The sequence below is a fragment of the Numenius arquata genome, chromosome 12 (genome assembly GCF_964106895.1).
Source record: "Numenius arquata chromosome 12, bNumArq3.hap1.1, whole genome shotgun sequence".
Taxonomy (NCBI): Eukaryota; Metazoa; Chordata; class Aves; order Charadriiformes; family Scolopacidae; genus Numenius; species Numenius arquata.
In genome coordinates this window covers 5,349,896-5,361,328 of record NC_133587.1, presented here as the reverse complement: position 1 = coordinate 5,361,328, position 11,433 = coordinate 5,349,896, and positions in this window count along the sequence as shown.

The following is an 11,433-nucleotide window of genomic DNA, read 5'->3' as shown; positions in this document are numbered from 1 at the left end:
GCAGTGCCATTCTGCCTGTCCTGGCCCAAATATATCATGATTTGTGATGGCAAACAAAGCATCTGCCCACATCGTTGCTCCTGCGGTCTCATCCCTTGCTCAAATACAAGCTTCACACAGCTCGTGTACACACAGGCATTTTACACACAGAACTTATCTCCTTGGTATCTGCTGAAATTGTTCAGAAGGATTTGATAGATAATTCTTCTGGAATAAAACACCACTCACCCAGGTTTGCTCTCTGTAGCCCCGTTGCCCCACTCGGAAGGGTGACAGCTTCCCATCAGCTCCCAGCACACGAACAAAGGCAGGAACCTTAGGGTGCGAGGGAGACAAAATGCTCTGGACATCGGCTGGTCTCTGGCAGGTTTACAGGGGGCTGGTGGCAGCGATGTTGTCAGGGCCATTGTCAAGGCTCCACTTAGTTCCCAAGCTTCCAGTGATTTCACAAACAATGATATTTTTCTAGAAAAGGGATGATTATGAATTAATAAAATACCAAGACACACCGTACAGTACGAAGCATTGTTCCACCACTTGTGTTTATATTTGTGTTCAACGTGTGCGGTAGAGCTCAGGCTTAGGCCAAAAAAGCAATGTCATTTACTTATTAAAAGAAGGTAAGTACCTGTTTCTCATCATGCATTTCTGCCATAACTCTAAATACAGAAGAGAGGAAGCATTTACAGGCTTCTTTCCCTACAACCAAAAAGACGGCTCGGACTTCCAGCACGACACCTGCCTTCCGAAGGATGCTCCGCTGCCCTTTGCTGGGAACAAGCTGCTTCCCGTGGCTCTGCACTCAGCCTTTTTAAGGCTGCGATCCAAGCCCTGCTGGTGCTTATGGCAATGATGTAGTGGAAGCTGCCACATGTTTAAGCTTTCCCTAACTGTCCCCTACGGTCTACTAAGTATAATTACCAAATAATGTGAGCGAACGTGAATGCGTCCTCGGCAATCAGGGTGCCGCCACGGAAGGGCTATCAGGCACTCAAGCTGTCTCTCTTGCTGGGGGTCTCTGGCCAGCCACCATTATCACCGTACCTCATCATCTCGCACGCGTTAGCGGAACACCACACACCACTCCACTTTCCCCCAAGCAGAGCTGCTGACAGGTTGCTGCTAGGATTTTAGGCAGTAAAAATAACAAACTACCGGTGTTTTAAGGACCAAGTGTTCACAGGAAGGATTATGAGCCTGTACAAATGGTGTATTTGCACTTCACGCCACCTGCTTCCCCGTATAAATCCGTATGGCCAGGTCTCTTCCCCATCACATGGGGTCTCACCTGTGTGTCTCATCCCTCAAAGCCCGTGGCCCCAGTTCTGCTCCAGAGCCAGTGCCATGGGACGGAGTTGTGCCCATCAACCACCCTCAACGCCTGCAATGCCACAGGGACCAGACAGGAGGATCACGAGGCCAGAGAAAGGACTGCAAAGGAGACATTTCAGCCATTGATAAAAATTAAGCTCGCAAGTTCCTTTTCTTGCTCTCCCATCCCTGCTCTCTCCACCAATCCTGTACCTGCCCCCAACAGATTTCACTCTCGGAAAAGGGACGGAGGCAGCAACATGCCTGTGCCCTTTGTCAGCTCTGAGCAACCTGCTCAGCCAGTTCTCAATGAGCTTGGCTTTCATCATCTGTGTTTTTAAATGATCTATTCCAAGGAATGACTCTGCTTTCACAGGATTCTGGGAAGCCGGCACACCCACACCAGGCACCTGAAAACCCAGCCAAGACAGGGCAAGGCTGCGGTGGCTCCTGCCTGACAACACTGGTGTCCCGCACACCCTTTTCGGGAATGGTCTGCTGATGATGGGAGCTCCACGCAACCTGCCCCACCTGCAGTTAGTTACTTCAGAGCATGTTCACTAATAGTTGCAATTATTGTAAACATAAACATTGGCTGCAAATATTTCCAGTCAAAAATGACAACGTGCAGTATCAAGAATTGCAGCATATTGTCACCATTTTTAATTGTATTTTGGCCAGGCTGAAATGAATTTTTACTTGCTACAACCTTAGATTTTAAGTGTCTGCCCCTAGAATGTGGCTGAATTCAGATTTCTTTCCTCAAAGAGCAACAGATCTTACAACACCTAACACTTTGGGCACAAGGCAATTAAGAATAAAGAGAGATAAGTTTTTATGTATTTCTTTTCTTTTTGAAAAATCTATATATAAGTAGGAATGTACTGTAAGTGCTATCAGGGACCCTTCAGGGCCACGGACTGTTCCTGCACTTGCCTCATTTCAGCCTTTTCAGTGTTTGCATGGCACAAACTCTGGAGACCCACTGGCACTTCAGCTGGACTCAAATCCTGCTCCCTGATCTCCCACAACAACCGACCAAAGACTAAAAGTATTTTTAAGAAGGAGACCCTTTTGGTAGGAATCAGGCATCACCCCACACTTTCAAATAAGAATATACAGAGTATAAACAAATTACAAGTTAATTATAAAGCCAGTCATAGCAGCTAATAAAACACTGGAAGGTAAATATCTGCTCAAAGGGGATTATTCTGCCACAAAACTGAGGTCCCACTTCACAAAAAGCCAGCTGATATTAACGGGTGAGTACTCCATGTGGTTGTACCTACCTATCTCCCCGACAGCTTCCACAGTCTGACACTGCTGTTGCTGCTGAAGTAATGATAAGCCTGAGACTCTTTATATACAAAAATGTGAGATATGTTCTTCAAATGACCCTCCAAGAGCTCAGAAGCTCTGAAGGGAACAGGGATGAAATCCAACCATTCACAATCTGCTGAACAGATAACACAAAATTCATGAAGATTCTCACTAAGGACAAGCTCAACAATTTATGGAGGTTCTTGTCAGTTTAACCTTTACATCTTCTCCACTATCTAAATTATTTCTATAGAAATTGTCACTGTGACTTTAAGAAACTCATCTGCCAAAAAAAAAGAAAAAGAAAAAGGGGGAGTTTCATCCCTTCAGGGATATGGACTGCAATAAGATAAACAACGTGTAGGGTTCAGTAGTTCACAGCAAATATTAGACCAAAATCTATGACTCTTAGACACAGCATGAATCAGTTGAGCACAGTCTGGTTTAGAGATTTGCCTGATGTGAGGTCAGGATCCCGCTGGACCATATTTCTGTATTCAGTTTCCTCCTGAAGATACTCTAATTCACCGTAATGCCCAGTCAAGATGATCCAGTCATTAGCATCCGTAGACGTGGTCTGGGCAACTGCACTCACCTTTGCAGTGCTCTGCTCAGAATTCGCCCAGCAGCTCTCCTTTCTTATCCACTGATGATACATGCAGCCATCCTCAGAAGTGGTGATTAGGACAGTTGTCTCAGGATTTTATTCACATTTCTGTTGGTAAATCACCTAGAAGGGAGGACACGGAGCAACTCATACATTGTCTGCTCTCCTCCTTCTGTGACCAGCAGGTAGGCTGCAGAGCAGGATCAACCCTTCCAACCTCTTGTACAGCTGCTGCTTCACGCCTTAGATCTTTCTGCCAGTTTTGCTCATTTTGTTTTGCCTAAAACTTCAGCTTTAGCAGCAGCTCTCTGGTTCTTGAGAGAACTGACACATATCTTGACATTTTCACCTTCTGCTGGTTGCACATTCTGCAAATGTCAGAAGCATCATCACATGCCCAAAGCTCCTACACTTCAAATCATACCCTACAGACCATTACAGTCCTGCTTTTATCTGAAGTACATTCTACATGTTTGAAGTCTGTGACAGCACTTTTTGAGGGGCATTATTTCTTTCAAGATTAAGCATAAGAGAATGTCGTGTAAAGACAGATTCTGTAGCATCTTTACTGAGATATAAAATAGCCAGAATTAGAAAGCTGCGCTGCTGACCAAGATGAGGCAGAGAAAGAAGCAAGGATGTTAGGAGGTGATGTTTCTTCATTTGTAAAAGAATCTGTTGCTTGGGAGCAGGATTCACAGAGAAGAAGCACCACTGCTTACACAGTGAGCAGTTTGGATCAAGCGTGACTTCGCTCCAGCTCTTACCTAAATCACAGAACCACACTTGCCAATGTCCTTTTGCTTGAGCAGTCTCTTCTCCTTTAGGCTTCTTCACAAGTGAAGCAGATGCCAAGTCTCTGCTAAAGTAAAAACAGGAAACAGAAGTCTCTTTAGCCCCTTGAGGCATCGTGTAAGACTGGCTATATGAGCCCACCCAATGTGTTTTCCTCTCATCAGCCTCACTTGTAGTTTGCACAAAAACTTTCTGTTTCTTTTGCATATTTCTCATGGATTCCTCTTGACTCTCTGTAAATGTCTGACCACTGGAAATGAGTCATGTTTCATCATGAAAGCTTCTACTGATGTTTTCTACTATCTTTCTTTCATCCATCATGCTGCATTTAACACCATTCACTGGTTCTATTAATAACCACTAAGAGCAAAACAGTACCCACTACTAGAAGCACTTGGAAAAGTGGAATCACTTGTTCAGAGACAGCCTGGCAGAACGTTTCCTCTAGAGTCAACTGATAATGGCTCTGTTGAGAACAGGACAGAGCCATCAGCTCAGCAATGGATCAGCTCCACATCTGAATGATATTCATTAGAAAACCAAGAAGATTAAATCTACACACCCCGCCCCTCCATACACACACGTGCTTCTTTCCTCAAAATCAACTGCTTTGGGAAAACAAAGAACATGATGCATTCGCAAAGCACACAATAATCCTGCTCAGGTGCTAGCAGTGCCACTGAAAGAGATTCCGAGCACCAACACGTAAATCAGAGCACTGAGTCATGATCCGAGTCTGAATCTAAATTTTTTCCAATGATGTGGCAGAAGATTTGTTCCACATCAAGCTGTTTATGTTACGATGTGCAAGTGAGTAGATTTAGTTCATGTTTCAGTCTGCTAAAAACAAAGGTATTGCTTAGAAACACGGTCCATTTAATTCTACTTCTTTTTTAATGCTAGAGTACTATTAATATGCACACTGCTTTTATTTGGCTCACTTCTCCATCACTGTTCAACTGGTTTCTAGTGGGCACTTCTCCAAAGCCATAATACCTCCACAAATATTTCACCATGGTTCCAGCTCAGGAAAGGCTAAGGACAGACAGGACTGCAGAAGAGCGATAAAGCATCATGTAACAAAGCCCATCTCCATGTGTTAATTAGAACTGATGAGGAACAAATTTAACTTTAAAAAAATTTCTTAAGTAAGCATAAGTGTAATTTGATGAGTTGGACAATATATAATTTGAGTGCCTGCATGAAACAAAAAGCATTCATGGGAAGAACTGGTCATTGCATTGTCCAGAGAGAGGGAGCAGCTCCCCGCGCACAGCCAAGTCTTGGATACGCCTCTGCCATTAGGAATGGGGTGAGTTCACTACAGACCTGATTGCATCAGGAGACCAGCTCATCTTTCCAAGACGGAAAGACATGCATCTTGCAGTTCCATCCAGTGTTACACAAGGATGTCTTTGCATCCCTGGTGGATTGTGCGGCCAGGGCTCACGCAAGCTGTCCCCAAGAGGAGAAAGCAGGCTCCAGCACCAAGACCTCATCAGTTATGCACCAACTCTTTATAAAATGTATAACTTCAGAACTATTCATTATACAAATTTATAAATGAGAACCAAGAACAAACTCATTACTAGCTCTTGATGGAGACAGGACGTGATAGCTATCAGACAAATGTAGTGGCACAATAACTGGATCAGGAGATCTGTAAATATAGCTTGTTGGAATTGGAGGCTCAGTGACAATTTTAAAGGAGAAAGGAAACAATGCCTTAAGGACATCTGCAGTGCTGTATTAGTAGAGAGAGTGCCATTAATCCCGAAATACTGTCGTGAAGAGTCTGTCTAAATCATCATCTCCTCGCAGGTATATTGAGAAGGATTTCTCTTCTCTCAGCCATGTCCCTCTTTCAGCAGGAAGGTGGTGCCTGTGAAGAAGTTGCTCGCTGTACCATGACACCCATCAACAACAGGACAATGGTCCATCAATATATTCCTGCCAGGAGTGCTTTGCAGACAAAAGTGATCCATCAAGTACAACACACTAAAATCGCATTAACATGCGACAAACATCGTGAGGCCAAAAAGACAGGGAATCAGGAGGCAGACAAATTCTAATTGCATGAATGTTACTTAATTATTTTTAAGGTTACAAGAGAACCCTGACAGAATACAGGCTTTATATAGCAGCCTTTGCAGAAACATCTACTAAACTTATCACAATTCTGCCCTACTACTAGAACAGCACTGCCATTAATGCAGACCAGCATCAACTGGCTGATTAAGAAACAAATCTCAATATTAGCAATAAAACAGCAAGCATCGGAAAAAATAGCCATAACAAGCATGTATGATTTCAGCTGCAGAATGGAGAAAAAAAAAAAAAACTTTTATGGTGTCTTGCCAATAACATTTATCTCTGGGGAACCATCAAAATAGAGGATGCCTTTCTCTAAAGCAATCACTGATGGCCTACGAGCGCAGAAAATATACAGCTATGCATGAAAATGACAGCAGGTGATTTGAAACACGTTGCAGATTCTCAGCGAAGGCTGTGCAGGACAGGTCTGTGTGTCTGTCTGAAAGAATCTACAGGAAGGAGAGGAATTCCAGGGTAAGTAAAGAGGGCACAAGAAAGAAAGTAACAAAAGCAGAGAATATTCAAGAAGGAAATCGGATAAGATAGGAGGAAAGGCAAAGAATGGAACAAAGGAGAGACATTTATAAAAGTATCCAAACTTTGAACCTCTGGAGTGGTCACAGACAGGAATTCCTGACCTAAACAGATTTAGAAAAAAGGCTCCATGCAGGCAGTGAAACTCAATTGATTAGATCCATATGCAGGTAAAAAAAAATTATTACAGAAGACCAGGGTCTTCATTTCATGCAAAGCCAATGCTACATGCAAGTGCTATACAAATTCTTAACTCTATTCCCAGAAGGAAAACCAGCAAAACCCAGCACACAGCTGGTCCCTTCACTCCTTTTTGAGGAATAAGAGAGGAAGAGAAAATCTCCTCTTGCAGTGGGCTGGCAGGAGGATTTTGGAAGCTGTTAAAGACTGCAAAGAGAAAGGAAGACAAAGACACATGATATCACAACCCATGCAGAAAAGGCAGCAGAGAAACAAGATGTGGGAAGAGCAGCTATGAAGCAGAAGTCAAGTGCAACCACTCTTCGTACAATCCCTTGGCCAGCACCACAGCCAGGACCAGGCTCTGGCAAGGACTACAGTCAGTGGTTTACAACCTAAAATCAGAGAGAGTCCTAATAGAAAAATAACAGCCTGTCAGTGTAAGCGATGGTGCTTGCGGAACCCTGCCAGTCTCCTGGAGCAGCTGCTTAGAGCAACCACTGTCAAGGAAAAGGAATGACCAACTTGGGAAATAGGCTCTTCTGTCGGGAGGGAGGGCAAAGGGGGCTCCTGTTTTGCTTTGGGAATGGTTGGTTTCTCTGGGTTACAAGTTGTGGACATCCTCCTGAGCAGGAGGCTCAGATACCAAACAGGCACTTTCCAGACCAGTAACACATAGTACCTTAATGGAAGAAACACAGTTATTGTTAAAAACTAGAACATTGGCAAAAAAGGAGATGAAGGCTGTGAGCACAGGTGAAGGAGGAAGCACAGGGCCAACTGATTAAAAACCAGGATCAACTTTTGGTTTTAAAAGGGACACAAACAAGAAACTCATGCCTAAGCATGTACCAAGATGCTTGGAAGTTAGTATCTCCTTGCACTAGAGAAAATTGCTTTGCAAACAGAAAAGGCATTTCTAGAAGGAACCCCTTTTGGACTGGTATTCTCCATCCCCCTGCCATGAAGCACACATGAGGAATGGCTCTGAGGAGCCGTTCTGGCCCTGCAGCACAATCCCTGTTTTACTCAGCTGCTAAAAAAAAAAAAAAACCAACAAAAAAACAACCCTGCTTTGAAATGATGCAGGTGTATAGATTAACAGCAGCAATGGGCCCCCAAAGAAACAATTTAAACAACCAACAGCACACCTCAAATGCCAAATTCTGAATATTTGGGGAGCAGTCAAGAATTCGCAAGCCACTCGCGGGCTGAAATTCCTTCATATACAAAGCGTATGTGCAAATAACAAAACACACCAAAAAAATCCGCAGAGATGCCCCAGGTTAATCCCACCATATAAATCCTTCCCTGAAAACCGTACACAAAACCCCAGGCAGTTTACAGCACAAACGGAAGCCCAACAGTACCACCTGGTGGTAATCCTATTCTGCTACAGCCAGAAGCAGAAAAATCATTAAATTCATTGAGCATATTAAAACAAGCCGTTTTTAAAGGGTGGCAAACCGTTACTCTACCCTCAGAATTCACTCCTGTACACCGAGAGGGACCACCAGAAGCTTTGGTTTTAAGAACAAGTTTTTCAGAAGCACAGAGAAACCACTTTTTTTAGGGCGAAAGGCAACAAGCCCTCGTGCAGAATAGTCTCTAAATCACCACACCATTTCCTTTAAGCTCATCCATCCAGATGGAAGAGAAGATGCATGACAAAGATTTTTTTCGTAAAACAATACAAAATTTCCAGACTTATGAATTATGACAGACACAGAAGAAAACTCAACATTATCCTGTCCACCAGCATTAAAAATAGAGAAGTTTAAGAGTCCAGGTGCCAGCAATTGAGATTTTAGACTCTTGGAAGCGGTAATTTAACATCCACATCTTTTGTTACTGCAGAATTGTTTGGACAAGCAAAACCGCAGTTGCAGAGACCCACAATTTCCAGGCAGACATTATTCAGCCTACGTTGATGAAGAGCAGAGCTCAGCCCAAATAGGTAAAAGCTGAGAGGAAACAGTGATTACTGAGGGTGAAGAAAACAGCACAAACAATACAGCTGTAGGTAAAAGATTTGTCAGATGTCTCCCCAACTTTATAGCCGACCAGATATAGAAACATGTTTGGATAACTGCCAGCATGCTAAACAGCGACTATGGGGCTTTCTGTTGTACCCCATTAGCTTTCAGGAGACGGTGGATTGCTGCCAGACTAAATGCATTATGAAAGCAGAGAAGGGGGATGGGAGAATGCAGAGCCACGAGAGGGGGAAAAAGTGAGAAACAGGAATGAAAAGAGGAATGAGATGCATGTAAAGAAAAGACAATCAAAGAGCATGAACAACAATAACAAAAAAAAAAAAAACCACAGACAGGCATGGGAAGAAAAGGAAAAGGGGAATTCAAATGGTGGGAAAGTTGAGTAATATTTGCAGGAAAAGGCAGAGAAATAGGACTGAAAGGTGAACCAGAAAGTTGAGGGAGGTGATTGACAAGGAAGATATCCAGCTTCCTCCACTACCTTAACTTCATCTCCCTGAAAACGTCTAACATTCCCCCCCCAGGCTCACCCTGTTGAGGCTTCCTCATCAACAGCACTCTCAAACTCATCCCTAGCCTTCGGTCAGCGGCAGCTCAGCCTGAGCCCTCTCTACCACAACCTCCTCCCCACGTCACCGCACTCCAGCCCCACTTCACCTCCCCTGCACCTCCACTCCAGTTCTGCCAAACACAATACTTCTCTGCTGGCAGAAGACCACAAGTTTTCCCTGAGCCGTAAAGCCCTGAGCCAATCCACTTCCCTTGGGTTCCTAAGCCGGAAAGGAGAATGCCTTCAGATCCCCCTCCAACCCTAAGGGATGCCTGCAAAGAGCAATGCTTCCTACAGTTTCCCTGCAGAAACTGATCCTGTCATATCCAATCATTCTCCCACTCTGATGGATTCTCCTCATACAGTCTAAAACAACTTTCAAAAACTTCACTTATTTATAGGTTAAAAAAAAATTATAAATCATAAAAAAAAAAAAGTGAGCCCCTTCCGTATTTTCTCCCCCCAACTCATGTTTCCCAGCACCTGAAAGTTTGGTACCAGCATGTTCTGTCTGGAGGGAAGGGAAAGTTAAAATAGCAGCAGCGTTGCCTGATACCATTGTGCAATGGATAAATCACAGAACAGAGGCAGAGACCTGTCTTACCGGAGTTTGCCTGTGTTAATTTAATGGAAGCGAAGTAAGCATGGTGGCTCTCTTATCAGCTGCTGAGCAGGAGGCAACAAGCTTGAGCTCAGGAATGAACTTTATCTGGTGGCACCAGTTCGCAAGGAGTGCCTGCAAAAGAGGAAGGATTTCACTTAATGACACTGTGGTTTAAGCCTCAAAACGTGTTTTACTGCTAACACCTTGCTTTTAGGGGAGGAGACGGGATGGGGGGGGTCCATTCAGTCTAGCCCACTGTTTCTGCTTTTTCAGGAAAAAAAAGAACATAGTGGAACACAGACAGTAAAATGTAAGTCTGAGGGGAAGCAGAAAACAGGAGGGAGTAGAGGGGACTGGCCACAGAAGGTGGAGAAAAGAGAAACACAATAGAAAGCCAAAGAAGAATAGAGGAGATAAAGCATTTCTGTGCATAATAGTGGTTCAGGATAAAGAGAAGACTAAAGTGTGCATCGTTTGCACTGAATAAAGGTCATGAGAGCATCTCAACTGCAACAAGAACAGTAACGCTCTCCCAGAGGGATTCCTCTCCAAAATCCAGCAAGCGAAGGTTACGTGAAGATGCATTAGGCATCTGGGACAGCGCGAGAGCTGTGTAGAGACAAGTGCTAGAGAAGGATCACACCAAGTCGCTGCTCTTCAGAGAGCTGGTCCTAGGAAGGTGCAGACAGCGGAGCTGCTCACAGAGCGCAGTCACCTGCTCCCGGTGGCACAGAAGGCGCAGGAGCATCAGCAAAGTACAATTCCCGTTTCGATACAGGAAAAGTAGAAGCAAGGAGAGAAGTAGGAGTGCCACTGATCCACCGTTATTAATACTTATATTATGGCAGCAGCTTCTGAGGAATAAAAATATCCAAGAACAATTTTATACAACAGATTCGCTGCCTGTTTGAGAGACACAGCCACAGCAGTTTGCTGCACGGCCGTACGTTAAAAGACTATGAGGTCTTCTCTGTAAAGTATGGAGCTCTTGAAGAGATGAGTCAGATCTTCTGCCAGGAGAAAAATGCATTGCTTGAAAACCTGGAAGAGAGTTACAAATGGTTGAAAAATACATCTAAAATGGCAAAAGTAAAGCGATGTTTAATTGTCTCCATACCATTTAGTAGAGAGAAGTAAAAAATGAAATAAAAAGTCCTTACTACTTGCAAAACATGAGTGAGCAATGAATGAGAACCTTAATGAATGAGAACCTTAATAAATCCAAGAGTTACAAATTAGCAACTACCTGGAATTTACCACTGTGACTACACTGCACACAGCAGTCACCCCGGACATTGCAGAGCTCGGTCCCCATCAACTGAGGGGTTCCCGCTCCCAGCGCTGAGCAGAATCACTTCTAAGCGTTAACAGCGAGCATCGTTTTACACCCCAGGGAATGCAACCAGAGCTCATAAGTACTGCTTTTTTTCTTTTTTTTCTT